This window comes from Falco peregrinus, chromosome 8 (assembly GCF_023634155.1).
Source record: "Falco peregrinus isolate bFalPer1 chromosome 8, bFalPer1.pri, whole genome shotgun sequence".
Taxonomy (NCBI): Eukaryota; Metazoa; Chordata; class Aves; order Falconiformes; family Falconidae; genus Falco; species Falco peregrinus.
This window is the reverse complement of record NC_073728.1, coordinates 39568757-39580923: the sequence shown is the minus strand read 5'-3', so window position 1 is coordinate 39580923 and position 12167 is coordinate 39568757. Positions and strand designations below refer to the sequence as shown.

Sequence of the window (12167 nt, the reverse complement as noted above, 5' to 3'; positions counted from 1 at the left end):
AATCATTTCCTATTGAGGATAACGGCACTGCTGTGGTTTCTTCACTCACAATTAGACCGCTGAAATTTACTTTTTGGCATGATGGAGAGAGACTGCCCGCAAGTTTTCATGCAGCCAGTGAAGGAGGTGGGATCTCCTTTGTCAGGCAGATTAATTACCTTGCTGCTGCGCGCGGAGGGGCCAGGAGCAGTGTTCTGGTGCGCATGGTCCTTGGGCAGTACGGTGCTTTAAAAGCATATGTTTTTATACTTGGATCCGGCTGCTTAAGTTCCTGGGAGCTGGGGAATCCAATATCAAGAAAAAAAAATAATCTTTTAAGAAACAGGACAAATAATTTCCTAAGTAAACTACCTGGAATTTATTCAGGCAGACAGCAATGTGATCTTAAACATTCACTTTGCATTAATCAACTTTGCCTCAGATAAAATGCTGGCAGATGGTAGCTATTCCTTTTAAAAGTGACAGGTTTTCTTTACATTTTTGTGTGGAAACCCCCACATGCACTCTTCCCTCCAAAAACTTTAGTTGTTTAATTTGTTTATTTAATTCGGTCCTGTTATTAGGCAATTTCACAATTTGGATAGTTAAATGAGGTTTTAAATGAATTTAAATGCAAGTCCCTTCCTTTGAAGTCAGTGGAATTGTATATACTTTCTCAAATTTGGCAGAAGGAAGATGGGGATGATGAACACAATGAAGGAGAGGTGCAGGACCGGGAAGGACGCTGGTTGGGACTGCTGGGTGATCTATAGAAAGTGCTAATGTGAAATGGCAGTTGTCTGTTTGATGTGTAAAAGATTTGCTGAAATTCCAGAAAAATATTCTGATGAGACACGGAAAGAACAATCTGTTTTTTCAAACCCTTGCATGCGTTTTTCTTTACGTTCTCGAATGCTGGGTGAAATCCTTATTTTTCTTTCTAAAATGAATTTTATGAATCACCTGGAGAATTGATATTTACATTGCTGGCAGTAAAAAGTAATGAAATTGTGCATTATGATTCCGTATTTCTACACTTAGGATTTTAATGAGTATTTTATCTATCCCTTTAAATGGTTGCTGTGTATATATTTTATTTCTAGATTAGTTATGGATTACATTTCTATTTTCAAATCACAAACATACACAGTACTATGTTATAAAGAATACGATAGTTTCTACAATTCGTTCTCGTTCTAGTCCATAGCACTAAATTGGTCTTCTAAAGGGACAGAAACAAAGCTTTTGGTTTGCATGTAATGAAGAGGAAAAATTGTTGTGTTTTTTTTTTTTTTTCTGTGCTGCTTTTTTCCAAATCTCAAATCCCTTTTTTTTCCCCACCTAAGAAGTAAATAATACACATTTTATCAGATACTTGGCTTGCACAGGATTTGAATTTATAGGTTTGTATTCCAGTGTCATAAATAACTAGCTTTCTTAATGAGTACTCACAGCTTGGCTGGGTTTTGTGAATTGATACATAACGAAAAGAAATTTTATGTTACTCAAACTCTTTGTAGCTAAATGGGTTTGGGAGAAGACCTGCCTAAACGCTGCCACTGCCCCTGCCCGCTCCTGTCTGACCCAAATACACTGAAGTTTGAAGGTCTTGGTTCAGGCAGCTGGGAACACCTCAGGTGCTAGAAGACAACAGACGGAGAATTCTGTTGACTGCTGTCAGCCCGCCTGGTCTGCGTTGACTGCCCTAACTGCTGGGTAGGGGCTTTCTCTGACGTGTGCGGGTGGTACGGGTGGGGAGTTCAAGCAGTACAGCGGCTTTTTGACGCCAGCTGTGTGGGCTGTTAGCATCTGCTGTGGGTGCCTGTTGAATTTCAGCGTGGATTTTTGAAGGCACTGACCAGGTCCGTGGTTGCTCCAGAAAATGTGCCCAAAGGTATTTTCTGGTTTTATCTCCTTGATTCCTCTGGGATTACAACTGTATATGGATTTATACTGGGCACGTGACCCTGTGGGCAGGTGGTGCCTGTTGACAAGCAGCACAGCTTGATAGGGTTGTGGAGAGGTGGCAGAGTTAAGTGGTGCTCCCAGTCCAACGTCCACACAGCACGTTATTTCAGGGGTTTTTACTTCAAACTAGCATAGCCTGGTTCTTATGGGCTGGATGCCTGTAAGACGAGGCTGGAGTCCAGTAAATGCTCTCCAGGAGCATCACCACCTGGTGTGGTTTCATCTAAAGCTCCAGCTCATAACCTTGGAGACCACTGGTGTGAGCTGAGGCACGTGGTGTGAGATGGATGCTTGCTTCGTAAATGCTCTTTGGTGTCAAACTGAGCTGCTAATCTAAATGGACGCGTAAAATACTTTGGGTTTGTGCATTGTGATGTAGTTTGTTCCCTAAACATGCGACATATACCTAGGCTGTAGTTTGATTACAATCTATATGCCAGTTTACGGTGTGAACGGAATATGTCTAATTTAAGATGGACTTCTGACTCCCTCAAACCACAGTTTGATCATGTATTTCTTCCTCCTCTTCCCCATTACATTCACTCAGCCCATGGTACTTGGGAATGATACCTGTTACTGGTATGCTTTGAATCGTTATGATGATTAATTTACCCTCCCTTCAAAAAAAGAAATTGAGAATCTGTGTAAATTATGTCTATTCATTTGAATATCTTTGACAAATACAAAGCAATCAAAAGGCTTTTTTTTGTCCATCATTCTATAACGATTTTTGCAATCCCCTTATTCCCTTGAACAATATTTTCCCTTCCTTGCCTCTGTCCTTTGTCCCTGTCTTTTCCTCCCTTCCTCCTGCACATATACTCTGATGGTCCAGTGGACACAGTCATTTTAAAGAATGCTTTCTGTTTCAGAGCATTTTTTTTTATTGTTTATCTTTATAACCTTGCCTACTTGTTCATTATTTTTCGTTTTAGGTCTCCTTAATTTCCATTTTACTTGTTGCACACTGGAGCTTATATGTCAGTCTAATAGCAACCTGAAAAAAGAACGAGGGAAACAGCAGTGGACACAACATCAAAAGTATAGAAGCGATTTCATTTTTGCAGAAGACTGGAAGAATTTATACCTGTTAACAATATTATTTCTAATAATTATGAGGAAAGATGTATCTAGAGCGGCCCTGATGTAAAACTGGTGTGAGAAAAACCTGTGTAACTACTTAAATTTTTCAATGATTTATCAAATGGTTTTAAAAAAGGTATGGACTGTTACAGATAAAACACTAGAAAATTTATTTCAGATTTTTGTTGCAGTTAATTACTATTCCTACTATGAATTATGTTAACTTGTGTTTTCTTTAAGACTGATAATATTTTTTAACATGGCATATTTTGCATGTAATGAAGATGTGTGTCTGTTTAGAATATGGAAAAATCTTTATGGAATTAAGTATTATGTAATATGAAGAAATTTTTGAACACCTTTCATACTATGTATATTATATATGGAAGAATTAAAAAAATTGAAGAGAAGTAATTTGAGAACATCTGCAATTTTTTATTTATGTAAGAGAATATCCCATTTTTAATTAAAGATGGAATTTAAGAATGATAAATGGGACCATTATCTAGTAGCAGTTAGTTTGCAGGCATTTTTTTCCTACTGTTCTGCAGATTGCTGCAGGTTTGGTAGTGCCTTTGGCTTTTGTGAGCAAAATGCATTTCCTACTTGTGACAGAATAGCTGTAACTCGCTAAACATGGGACAGTTACCATGCATAGCGACATCTCTATGTTTAAACCCTAAGGAATAGAATTATTTTGAATTATTTTTATGCAGAAATTTCCTGGTAATCAATTTTATTAGAAACATAACAGCTAAAAATTTTATATGCCAAATGAATTTGTAGAAATAATGCTGAAGATAGTAAAGCTGTGCAAGAACAGGAGATGAATTTCAAGGGGAATTGTAAGAAAGGAGTTATCTTTTATTTTATTTTTTAGAGTGAAATGAATCCTAAATTAACTTAGAAGATTTTTCTTTTGCTATAGGTGTACTGTAATAAATTGTAGATGAGCCAAAATTAGATGTTATTTCTGAGAGAAGTACTGAAGTGCCCTACATGATGGTGTTTACAGTGCGAGGCATAGCTTCTGCCTGCCTTGTAGCCATTGACAAAAAAAGGAATGTGTGTTTCTAGCCTGTTTTCCTTCAAGGATGCTCCGTTCATCTTGACGCAGGCTTGGGCTCGTGTTGGGTGGGGGTGGATGGAGGGCCATGAAGGCTTTGACTGGATGGGTTGCAGGGGTTTGCTGCGAACAACCTATTTTGTCATATTTGGCAAGTTTTTGAAGTTTTTTGTTTTTTAGTAGTAGACTGACCTTTTTGTTGTTTATTCATGTTTGAACTTTGGCCCTTAGATTACCTCTTTCTGCTTTCTTCATTGTAAAGTTGGTTCTGAATTATTGTTCCATCTGAGTCTTAGCTGTGCGCTATCAAATTGGGTGGAAAAAGAAGTTAGGTAGGTGCTTTGGGAGTAACTTGAGTTAGCCCAGCTTTGCCATCGGGTGTTACACATCTCTTGGTATCTCTGACTCTCAGTTATCCCAGGAGCAAGTAGTGACTTCATACCTCCTCTTGTATCATAGAAGACGCCTGCTGACCCTGCTGGTCTTGCCTTTTCTCTCCATTACTTTCACAAAACTCCAGGGTTCTGGGTGGGAGAGACGTTCAGCTGTCCAGAGTCAATCAACCCTTGTGTTTAATGATGGCTTTAGGTGGTGTCCTCCAGATACGAGTCAAGAGACCTGTGTGGAAGAGGACTTGGCTACAGCATCCTCAGCGCTATCTACTCTAGACTGTTGCATTATCATCTACTCAGGGCTATACAGGTGGAGGCGGGTTTGCAGTAGTGCTCACCCCTGCGAGGTTTGGTGCCGGCCTTCCAAAGGATCTTGTAGCTCCAAGCTGACTTGGAATCGGTCTTCAGTGGGTTGTGTTGCTGTTGAAGCATTCAGGTCTGAAGTGCTTTCAACACAGATCTCGGCTCATCCCCAAGATGATGGAAGTTCTCTACGCAGAGGTGATAGGGAAGAGATTCAGAAAAGAATAGTTTCCGGAAAAGACTCTGGAAAACCAGTCTTAACTTAATTATTCAAAAGAGAGTCAGGAGTTGGAAATGATAACACCTACCATTTTTTTTCCTGGTTTTTTGTTTGGTTTTTTTTTTTTTTTTTTTACATGGAGCAGAGAACCTAGGTAATGGTCTTGCATTGAATTCATACTCCTTCTGTTGTAAATAGACTGAAAAAATATATATTTTTGCATATCAAAATAGAAAAAGGTCTAGATTTGAATATGCCATGCTATGTTATGATGAGTGGAATAGTATATGTCCAGTATTAAAAAGAAAGCATCTATACTTTTAAAGTACTAATTTCCAGTGTTAACAGTTGTACGGAAGGTCATTGACACTGGGTTGTAGGGGGGCCTCTGGGGTTCAGGCATGTTTGAAGGCAATATTTATGGTGTCTCGGTTCTTAGATTGTTTTGCACGTGGCTCTTCAGTTTTCTTAGCTATTGATTGGAAAAAAGTGAGGGATACAGTAGTTTTCCTGTGCTTTCAAGAGATGCGTCGGTGGGTGATGAGGCCGCTGCGGTGGGAGCGTGGGTGGAGCTGGTGCGTCTGAGCGAGCGGGGTGAATGAGCGGGTGACAGGGAGGGAGCGGGAGGCACTTGTGTGCTTCCTGCGATTTTAAGCGGTATTAAGGATGTTTCAGCTGTTGAGATGAAGCACGGCAGCTGCTCTGCAAACTCATAATAAAACAGGGGCCTGAATTTTCTTTATCTTGAGCATCTGCCTCTGACCACAGATGTTGCTGGGGCTCTGCGTTTCTCTTAACCGATAGCTTTGAATTACAAGATCGATGTATAGGAATAATTAGAGTTTGGTTTGGTTTATTGGATAAGATGGGATTTGGAGATAATATTGTTACCTGTTAATTGCTAGGTACACACTAAGGCTCTGAATCATGAAGAGGAAGGTACAAAAGCTGTGCACGTGAAGCAAATGCTTTGCAGTGGAGGAAAACAACTGCGCAGCCACGCTCCGGGTTCTTACAGCATCGCTGTGGTATTTGCCCTCCCATTAGCTCTTTAGCTCACTTTCCACAGTGCATTTTGGTCCTTACATATGGGGGTGTTGGGGTGGTTTTTTGTTGTGCTTTTGTTGTTGTAGTTGTAGTTGTTGTTCTGTTTTTGTTTTTTTGGGGTTTTTTTACCCCTCCCAGCACATGCTGTGGAATTTAAAACTGTAACTTTGTTAACTGTCATGTGTAATATCTTTAATTTTGCCTTTAAAATATGGAGGGGTTTGTCGTGTGAGTGGTGGCGTATTTAAGGTAGAATATTCCATGCTTCTGCAGATTGCCAGCATTACATGCCAGAGCATCCTTCTGACCATGAAGCCCAACCACGCTTGTTCTATTAGCTGTACTTCAGAAGTATTTGTTTAGTTTTTTTCCTCAGATGGATAACCAATATGGAACATTCTGTCCACAGAAGTCTTATTAAAGAGGTTAGAGCATCCTGCTAATTAGGAAAAACTAATTAGGCAGATTGTTGCGCCTGTAACCAGAAGTTTATATTTTAATGGATTTTGAAATGCGTTATACTCACTTTTGCTATTGTAGAATACTTTTTTCTTTTAAATGTCTCCAAATAGTTTTTTTTTGAGGAGATTGTGCACTCGGAATAAGAATGCAGTAATATTTTACTTTTTGAATCTCTTAAATATACAGGAGAATATATGCTGTAAAATTGGTGGAATCATTAATTCATACCAGCTTCTTACTGTGGCAGTCAAAATTGTTTTGTTACCTTCCTGTTGGTAGATTTAAAGCTTTTTAACTGCCCCATAGAGGAGTTGGATTAAATTCATATGAAGAAACATTATAATTTGTGGTTGCATTAAAATTACGCTTAGATGGTCCACAAATCTCACAAATTACTCTTTGGCTACTTTAGGCTGACCACTGTTTCAGTGAATCTTGGGAAGTTTATTGCGTTTGAAGCTGGATCTGACCCGTTTGTGAGTGGTCTTGGAGTGCTGGACTCTTGATCTGGAAGCTGAAAAATAAGCCTGTTCTTAGCTGTGGGGTGACCTGCAAACAAAAGCATTGGGGTTGATTGGGTTTTCATGGTTTGCATCTTTAATTCCTGTTAGGTACAAATGAACCGGCACTGTGGCATGTCCTTGCTTTACAAGGTGTCACGTGGAAAGCAAGGGATGTTTGTGGCTGGTGAGAAAAAGCCTGATTTGAGATACCCTTAAAATACATTTAAGATGGATTTCTCCTTCACTAACATCTACTTTTGAACTTTTTTTGACTTTTTCAGCTATGCCCTGTTGCTAACTTTTAATTAATCTTAACCTTTTTTTCAGGCTTGTCATTCTGCATTTTGCGAAATGTTTTGGCTTGTGCATAAGCCGTGTAGCCAGGAGCTGTGGGCAGTGACCTGCAGTCTGTCTCAGGACCATCCTCTGAGATGGAATTCAAGATACAGATGTTGAAATCTGTGAGAAGAGGTTGGCAGCCATCTGGAAGTTGGCCATCTGCTCCCTCCTGCAGAAGCAGGGAACAGTGCGTTTGGGGATCCTTTCTTGTCACAACCTGAGTCAAGACGATTCAGAATCGTGTCTGCAGCCTGATGGGTGAATATTGGGTTGCCAGGTGCTTGGCACTTGGTGGTGTAAGGGGCTAGAAAGGGGAAAGTGGAGAAATACTTCTAGAAAAGCTTTAGAAACGGGCTGTATACATGGACTTCAGCAAAGCATGAAAAGGCTTTAGATCATATAGCTACAGGTCTAGTGGAAGAAACCGTGGAGCTAAGGGAGATGCAGCTTGCTGTGTTGATAGAAAACGGACAGAATGTCCCATCAGGGCAGGAGGCTCGCTAATTATTTTGCTAACGCATCGGGAAATACGCCCAGGAGATACAGACTTGGTACTACATGAAAGGAGAACTGTGGGTGCAGGAACAGGAGGATGGAGCAGTTGGGTCTGGTCCCCACTTAAAGGAAAGCCTTCCTACTTCCACTCCAAGGAGGCTCAAAAGAAGACAAAAATACTGCAAGGATTGTTCTTTGTGGTGTCAGCCTCTGCCACCACCAGGCCTTCTATAATTGCTGGAGTGTCAGCTCTGGCTTTGGCGAGCGAGATTTGTGTGCCACAGCTGTGATGACCTGTGGATTCACACCCCTCCATGCTGCTGCAGTTTAGTCTTCAGCCTGAAATCTGGGACTATTATCAACCAGACGGGTCTAGGTAGTTAGCATGATGTCATGTCTCTTAAGCAGTTTATGGAACAGGGATGAAATTTATGGCAATAAATATTTTAGATTGTTTTTGTTTGGCTTCCTAAGGAGAAGAATTTCCTTAGGTGAGAGGTTATTTTGCAGGCGACTCCACTGTATGAGAGATCGATGGTTTCAGTACATGGGAAGCTTCTCCCCCTTCAGTGTCATAGTTTGAAATTGATACTTGCACTTAACAGCTTTACAGATTCTTGTTTAATTACTGGTCATTCTTCTGAAGTGGATGACTCATTTAGCCTTCAGCCATCGGAGGTGTTCTGGCCCTCTGTATAACTTCACATACATATTTTTGCTCCTAAGAACCACAGAAATGCCTGTGCATTTTTGCCCCTGCACGTCTCATTTCCTGGGGTAATATAGAGAAAATGGGTCTGAGAGGGGGTATGAAATGAGAAAAGGCACGTTGTGAACAAGTTTGCATTGATCCGGGTGGCTGGTGGCGCATGCTTGAACACTGCCCCTTCAGTCATCCCCTGGGTGGGCATGCTTGGCACTGTCTTGTGGCCTGTGCTTAATATTAGTACTGCTATTATTAATACTGTAGTAAATTAATAAACTATTAGTCCATATTTCTCGATTGTTATTTCAGAAGTTATTTAATTCTGGTGGCAGGACAGCATGAAATTTCTGCTTCACCATGTTCCGGCATGGCAAAACTTAACGTAAAACTAGTTCTGCTTTAAGTGTCACCAGCTTTTCTGCTGGCATCCCAGGCTGTGTCCCCTTTGCTGTGACGTTGCATGTGTCCTGGTAGAGACCCACTGCAGAAATACCGGCAGACAGGCCTTTCCGTGTCAAGAGATAGCACTCGGTCTTGTTGCTTTGAGATCTAAATAAATTTGTGCTGATCTCAATAAATGCGGATGTTTTGAACCTTGACTTCACAGTTGGGTGTTTTTTTCTCTGCTTTGTCAAGGAGGATGACTGTAGTTAGACCATGAGCTGATTACTGCCTGTATCAGATAATAATTTCTTAATGTGGGAGGAATATTAAGAAGAATAGATGTGAGTGGTCTTGGACAACTCTTTATGGAATGATGTTTAAGCACTGCTGTAAATAGGATGCATGTTCCCTTTCATGCTGAGTCTGATATAGCTCAGCTGTTGTGGGGTGAATATGCCAACACCCAGGACAAAAATCAAGAAGACCTTAGAAAACACTTGCAAAGCATATGGTGACTGTCTTTAAAAATTGTCATTATGCCTGTGATTGTCACCCTTGGATTTTAGGTGGGTAGTAGCTGGAGTTTGATTAAAGAACCAGTCCTACTTCTGTCTAGATGTTTCTCTGTGAAGTACCTCTTTGTTTCCCCATGTCATGTGTTTGTCTTACGATGTGCCAGTGGCAAAGAATTCAGCGTTTGACTTAAAATGTGAAAACCTGCTGGTGTTTGAGTGTCCATGTGCCATGGCGAAGGGGCTGGCGGGAGGACGGGAGGTGGTACAGGAGGGGCGTTGGGTGGCCTGGTGGAAAGCCAGAGCATCAACGGTCAGCTAAACCGTCACTTTTCTTCAGAGAAGCCTGAATCATCATTAAGAGATGAAATGTCTCTTTTCAATGAAAAGACAGCTAATTTGATTGATGGTGGGTTTTTTCCCCACCAGTGACACTTTAAAAATAAATCAGGTTTTCTTTTGGGGGTGGCTGTTAACGTTTGTTGAAGCCTCTTCAATATGCCAAAATAGATTTTTAGTATTTGGAGTTAGCCTTCTAAGATAAGACCTTGTAAAAGTATTTTGTGTGTTTATTTTTTTGGTTGGTTGGTTTTTTTGTAAGAGGTTTTTCTGGATTACGTAACTAAAGGCAGGGTGCTGCAAGTCGAGGTTGTATTTTATGGAGTGCTCTAAAGGCATGACAGTCTAGAGGATGGTGGTTAGAGAGGTGGTAGTAGTAGGAAGGATAGTAGGAATATGTTTTTATTGGTTTTTTTTTAGGGTGATGAATTCTATTTTGTTTGTGTAATGCTTTAAAAAGCCTTAAGGTTGATCTGCAATAGTGTATTATCAAAAGTTCTGTTCTTCTCGTTTCGGTTGGTGGACTCTAGAATAGCTCTCATGTCATTCCCAGCATCTTTTCATAGGACACCCACCCCCCCCCCCCCCCCTTTAATATTTTTAAGATGCTTTCATTATGGAAGTCCTTGAAATTAAGATTAAATTTAGCCCCCCCCCCCCCCCCCCCCCCCCCCCCCCGATGGCATATGAATGTGCTGTTGCCTTAGTGGCTCTTCCCCATTTTGGATTATTTTCTGCCTCTGCATATTCTGTGATTTCTTGTTAAAGTGAGTGACAAGATGATGTATGACACACTTGAGATGGTATTGAGCAGAGTATAGTTGGAAAATTGCAGTGATAATTTTCTTTTTACATCTCAAACTTACATGCCATTGAGGTAGGGGGGGGAGAAGTGTAGTAGACAACTCAAGAAAAAGCATAAGGGGAAACCTTGAAAAATTACAGGGAAATTTCCATAACAGATACACTAGTAATGCTGGGTTAATAATGATTTCCTGTCGTGAACTATTTTTATAATTTGCCTGCTCTCTGACGTGGCATTCTATTTAACATTTTTGAGAGCCATGTTTTAATCAGATTAAGCCCAAGGAAACCGATAGGTATCTGTTTGGCTCATGACTTCTGCTTCTGTTTCTGATTTAGTCACAAGACTATTGTTGCTGGAATCTTTTAAAACCTATTTTGCTTCCACTTGCAGCCGGCGCGCAACTCGCGGTGCGTGAGCCCGGAGGTTGTGTGCCAGGGATTTTGATGATATTCGTGCAGGGTGCATTATGGAATTATTTTGTAAATTAAAGAAGACTGATACAAACTGTGTCTTTTCCTCGTGTGATTAAATACCTAAAAATAGCTATCTATCTTTAGGTTCAAGCGTAGCAATGCTTCTTAGGAAGAATCTCACCCAATGCAGTGTGCTCGGAAAGGCTGAACATGAATAATGCTGCATTCTGATCTACTTAAACAAAAATGCTTAATAAAACAGTGGATACTGTTGTATCATTTTTATATAGTGTGCAACATTAATAATACTTACTGTACAAGACGTGTCATGAGGCTAAAATAGAAATACTTGTATTTTTCGCTCTGATATTTTCATGTTGTTCAGCCATTATATTAATGACGGCAGAAAAGTTTGTGAGCAAAATTTATAGTTATCTGCTCCAATATTGTGGATGTCCTGCAAATTTAGGAAATGACTTTAAAAAAAGTGCTGTATAACATTCAGGAGTATTGGTTGTGCTTGGATATTAGAGGACTTAGCACCTCGTTCACTGGTCTCAGCGTCTGGGAGCATGGGGGAGGACTGGCAGCCTGGCTTTTTAAAAAGCTCCGTCTATACATGCTTTCATAATTTCCAGAGCAAAAAACACATATTAAATATCTAATGCCCTCTTTTGTCTATTGCAAACACAGATTTTTGCCAATACGGTAGAGACTGTATTCAAGAGCTTGGTTTGTATTGTATCTTCCTTCAGTCTATTATTTATATGGTTGATGTGCTAGAAAACTGCGAGCCTAAGAATTAATAAAGGTTATTAGTTACTTTGCATAATAAAATTAGCTGACCTTTAAATAAGAGCATTATACAGGGGATCTCTAAGTGGAAAAGTGACAGAATGCATTTTTATTGTGGTAGCCATTTCGATTGCTAAATCTTACAGTCACAATATAGAAAGTATGTGTTGTGATTAAATGTTGCTTCTTGACTGTATATTTGCAGACAACAATGGAGGAAGTGGAACGTTTGTATTCAAGGCAGAATTTAACCCTTCGGTTACAGTTTCTTCCACTTCTCTTTGGTTACGTTTGAATGATGCCGAAAAAATGAAGGCGCCACTTAATTTTCTAAACCCAATCGTCCTATGGAA

The 12167-nt window shown here is 40.1% G+C and overlaps 1 protein-coding gene across 16 annotated transcripts in view; it reads left to right on the top strand.

Annotated features, from left to right (window-relative positions):
- Nucleotides 1-12167, top strand: part of GTDC1 (glycosyltransferase like domain containing 1) — a 185979-nt gene that overhangs the window by 67322 nt on the left and 106490 nt on the right. Inside the window, exon 1 of one of the 16 annotated variants that reach the window (XM_055813010.1) lies at nt 5813-6039. The exons of the other annotated variants lie outside the window; for them this stretch is intronic. The gene's annotated coding sequence lies outside the window, so the exon portion shown is untranslated. Of the gene's footprint in view, nt 1-5812; nt 6040-12167 lie in introns of those variants that run through there. 16 annotated transcript variants of the gene reach the window in all.